We start from the raw sequence: 5049 nt of genomic DNA on the forward strand, positions 1-5049 counted from the left end.
GGGAAAAAGACATGTAATATGGGGGTATTTTTGGGAGTTGGAAATGTCCTGAATGACACTGCAATGACAGATATAGGTCTTCATATATCTTCCCATAACCTACAGATTTGAGTGGGAGAAAGCATAAATTACAATGTAAACTATAATCCATGATAAATGGCAATTGTCCAAAATGTGTTCATCAATTGCAATGAATATATCAAACTAATGAAAAAAGTTGTTGATGTGGGGAAGGGTGGGAGGTGTGGGGATTGGGGCATATGGGAATCCTTATATTTTTGTGTTTAACATTTTGTTATTACTTAAATATTAATATATAGATTTGATTTATTGAAGTATATCACTAATACATAAATATACATAAATAATAAGTGTATAGTAATAGTTGTGAATTCACAAAACAAACATCTATAACATCCTAAAGGACTCTCATAACACACCCTACCACCAATAGCTTGCACTGTTGTTAAACATTTTAAGCTGGGAAGCAGATTTGGCTCAATTGATAGATTTTCCACCTACCATATGGGAGGTCCAGGGTTCAATTTCAAGGCCTCCTGGCCCATGTGGTAAGCTGGCCCATGTGCAGTGCTGATGTGTGTAAGGAGTGCCATGCCATGCAGGGGTGTCCCCCATGAAGGCGAGCCCCATGCACAGGCAGAGCTGCCTCCTGTGAAAAAAGTTTAGCCTGCCCAGGAGGGGCACCACGCACATGGAGAGCTGACACAGCAAGATGATGCATTCAAAGGAGACACAGATTCCTGGTGCTGCTGACAAGAATGCAAACAGACACAGAACAGACAGAGAATGAAACAGAGAGCAGATATCGGTGGAAAGGGTGAGAGAAATAAAAACAATCTTAAAAAAACATTTTTAGCTAATGATTAAAGAGCATTTTCAAAATATTACTAGTATATATATATATATATATATAGTCGATGGATATTTTATTCAAATTGAAAAATTTTTTTAATTTTCTATTTTTTATTTTTTTCCTTCTTTATTTTTTTAAATGTTACTTTCAAAATATATAAGGGCCCCATATACCCCTCACTTCCCTCACCCCTTTCCTCTCACATCAACAACCTCTTTCATCATCGTGGCACATTCACTGTGTTTGGTGAATATATTTTGGAGCACTGCTGCACCACATGGATAGTGGTTTACATTGTAGTTTACACTCTCCCCCAGTCCACCCAGTGGGCCATGGCAGGGCATTCAATGTCCTGCATATGTCCCTGCAGTATCACCAAGGACAACTCCAAGTCATGGATATAGGGCATGTTATTAAATTACACCAAAAATGTTTAAAATTCTAAAGGCTAAAATGTAAATGATAATGAAAAACATAAGATAACTAAAAAATTTAGAAAATTGTATAGTCTAAAATATAAACCATAATGTAAACACAAATGGAAACATGTTTGAAAGCTGTTGTTTCAATATCTGTATATCAGCTGCAGCAAATACAATATGAACATGTAAAAAAATCATTGCTGGGTAAAGGACAATGGGTTTGATGTTGGATATGTGGGGGTACTGTATGTTGTATGAATTACTGTGATCTAAAACTTTTGTGAAGACAAACATAATAATGTAGAAAAAAAAGAAATGCAGACAATGAGTAATAAATGGAAGAAATTGCCTTGCCACTGTGCATACAGGGCAACATCTATAGCAGTGATGAAGACAAAATGTCAAAAAAAAAGCTTTATCATCTTTTCTTTTTTGATACCCCAATTTATTTTTACTTTAATTTTTCTAAGACCTTGAATAAAAGGGTTAAAATAGGTTTTTTATGATAGAAGTTGTAAACTTATATAACAATAATGCACATATGCAGAATTCCCAAACAACATCCCTCTACGAACACACCACACTGTGGTGGAACATTCATTACAGGTAAGATAATATCATCTGGTTGTTACAATGTCCATACTGTACATTTGGCTCACATTTTCCATAGATCCCCATTATCAACACAGTACTTATTTGGCATAGATGCAAGAATATTATATTATTACTACTAATCACAGTCCGTAGGTCACTCCAGTTGTGTTCTCCCCATCCTTCTCCACATTGCCACCACCCTGCAGTAGTGAGGTACATTTGCTCTAGCTCACAAAGGACAATCTTGCATCTGTACCATCATCCACAATTCTCATCCACCTCCTGGTTTACAGTGCTATTCATTTCCTAGATTATTCTCTAGCATTCTGTCAATGGGTATTTACATCCCTAGGCTACCAATTCAGACACATCCCCATTTCTTTCTTTCTTTCTTTTTTTTTTTTTTTTGAGTGGCAAGGAAATGCCAAACGTTATCACTGGCTCTTTAATCATACAGGCAATCTTGATTTCCAAGTCAACAGGCTCACTAGGCTATTCGTTTTCCAGCTCTGCTTAATTATATCTGGCCCTCCACCAGGCTGGCGTTGAACTGGCGCAGGACGGCCTCCACCGTGCAGGCGCTGGACCAGCCGCGCGGCGTGAGCAGCTCCCTGCAGATGGCGCCGCCGTCCAGCACGCAGCCGTTCTCCAGGCGCGGGCCGAGCACCCGCACCAAGGGCGGCGAGAAGGGCAAGGTGAGGTTGAGCAGGATGAGCTCGGTGTTGGTCTCCTTCATGTCCTGCCACAGCACCGAGTCCTTGTCCACCTGGTGCAGCTTCACGTTGCAGTCGAAGAAGCCCCCGTCCACCAGCTCCACCGAGATGACGCGGTCGCTGAGGCGCCCGATGTCCTGCAGCTCCTTCCGGAGCCGCCGGCTGCGCACCTGCGTGCAGTGCTGCCGCCCGCCCCCGCCTCCCGGGCCTCCGGCCCCGCCCGGCAGGGCCGGGGCTCGCGTAGCCCCCGGGGGGCGGCGGCGGCTGCTGGTGGCCGCCGCTCTTCCGGCCGCCCTTGCCGCGCAGCGACGCGCTCTGCGGGCCGCCGCCGCCGCCAACGCGGTAGTTGTGCGGGTGCTTGGGTCCTCCGTGTCCCGGTGGTGCAGGCGGATCGGCCGGATCTTGCGGAGCAGCGTGGCCACCTTAGGCCCCGGCGGCGGCGCGGGCTCGCCTTGGCGGGCGCCCCCCGATCGCGCGGGCAGGCGGGGCCACTCGGCCCCCATTTCTAAATTAGCTGTTACTCATTGTTTGTTACCATCCACCCTATACATTTCCACACTATTACAGTAAAGCTACTTAAACTTCTACATACGTTAAATATCAGTACTCCATCTCAGTCCTCCTTATATCTCCTTTAAAAATCCACCACCTTCCTCCAGGGATTGAAGATATGTTCCTACAATTTCTTCTAGAATCTTTATGTTTCTTGCTTTTACTTTAGGTTTTTGATCCATTTTGAGTTAATTTTTGGATAAGGTGTGAAATAGGGGTCCTCATTCATTCTTTTGGCGATGGATATCCAGTTCTTTCATATTCAGTTCTTTCAGCACCATTTGTCCAATGGACTCTTCTGCCCGAGCTGTGTGGGCTTCACTAGCTAGTCAAAAATCACTTGACCCTATATGTGAGGGTCTGTTTCTGCACCATCTATTTGGTTTCATTGGTCTTTTGTCTGTCTTTATGACAGTACCATGCTGTTTTTACCACTATAGCTAGGTAATATGATTTAAAAACTGGAGATGAGGATTGCTTTTCTTTTTAAAGATGTTTCTTGTTATTCAGGCCCCCCTACCCTTCCAAATAAATTTGATAATCCTGTTTTAGATTTTTTAAAGTGCTGGTGGATTTTTTATTGGGAGTGCATTGAATCTGTATCGGAATTTGAGTAGATTTGACATCTTCATGATATTTAGTCTTCCAATCTCTGAGCATGGAATGTTCTTCCAGTTATTTAGGACTTTTTAATTTTCTTTTAACATTAACTTGCCATTTTCTGAATACAAGTGCTTTACCTTGTTGTTTAAGTTTATTGCTAACAACTTGAGTTTTATCCATCGTATTTTATTTTCGCCACTCTTTTGACACTTTTAGTTACTTTTATTGATATAATCTTCATTTCTAGAATCTCTTCTAGGTCTCTCTCTCCTGTCTTTTCTTCTCAGGTTCTAGCACACCCTTTACTATTTCCTGAAAATCTGATCTCTTGCTTAGAAATTCTCTCAGTTTCTGTGTGTCTGTGAATATTCTAATTACACTCTCATTTTTTGACAGACAATCTTGCCAGATTTAAGATTCTTGGCTGGAAGTTTTTCTCTTGTAGTATCTTAAAATATATCATGCCACTGTCTTCTGGCTTCCATGTCTTCTGGTGAGAAATCAGCACTTAGTCTTATTGGATATTCCTTATATATTATCCATTGCTTGTCTCTTGCTGTTCTCAGAATGCTCTCTCTTTATCTTTGGCATTTGACGTTCTGATTAGTATGGATTTCAGAGTTGGTCTATTCAGATTTTTTTTGGATGGGAATATGTTGTGATTCTTGAACATGGATATCTATGTCCTTCAATAGGGTTGGGAAATTTTCTACCATTATTTCTTCAGATATTCCTTCTGCCCCTTTTCCCTTCTCTTCTCCTTCTGGGATACCCATGACACTTGTGTTTGCATGCCTTTTGCTGTCATTTAGTTCCCTGAGAACTTGTTCAATTTTTTCCATTCTTTTCTCCATCTTTCATATGTTCACTTTCAGAGGCCATTTCTTCAAGCTCACCCATCCTTTCTTCTGCATCCTCAAATCTGTAATTATATGCTCCCAATGTTTTTTTATTTGATTTATGGCAACTTTCATTCTCATAAGATCTGCTATTTTTCTATGTATGCTTCCATATTCTTCTTTATACTCACCCAATGTCTCCTTAATATCCTTAATCTCTTTAGCCATCTCATTGAATTTATTAAGGAGATTTGTTTGAATATCTATGAATATTTGTCTCAACTCCTTTATGTCATCTGGAGGCTTGTCTTGTTCCTTTAAATGGGCCATATAATCCTATTTCTTGGTGTGGATTGTAACTTTTTGTTGGTCTCTGGACATCTGGCTTACTAGAGCGTTTCTTCTGAGTGCAGTTTTTCTTTCTCCCCTGCTGTTTGTGCAATAGGAGCCAA

The 5049-nt window shown here is 41.2% G+C and overlaps 1 pseudogene; it reads right to left on the reverse strand.

Annotated features, from left to right (window-relative positions):
• Positions 1–2377: 2377 nt before the first annotated feature.
• On the reverse strand, positions 2378–3106 carry LOC101413063 (ubiquitin-conjugating enzyme E2Q-like protein 1; annotated as a pseudogene).
• Between the last annotated feature and the right edge of the window lie 1943 nt (positions 3107–5049).

The sequence above is a fragment of the Dasypus novemcinctus genome, chromosome 23 (genome assembly GCF_030445035.2).
Source record: "Dasypus novemcinctus isolate mDasNov1 chromosome 23, mDasNov1.1.hap2, whole genome shotgun sequence".
Classification (NCBI taxonomy): domain Eukaryota; kingdom Metazoa; phylum Chordata; class Mammalia; order Cingulata; family Dasypodidae; genus Dasypus; species Dasypus novemcinctus.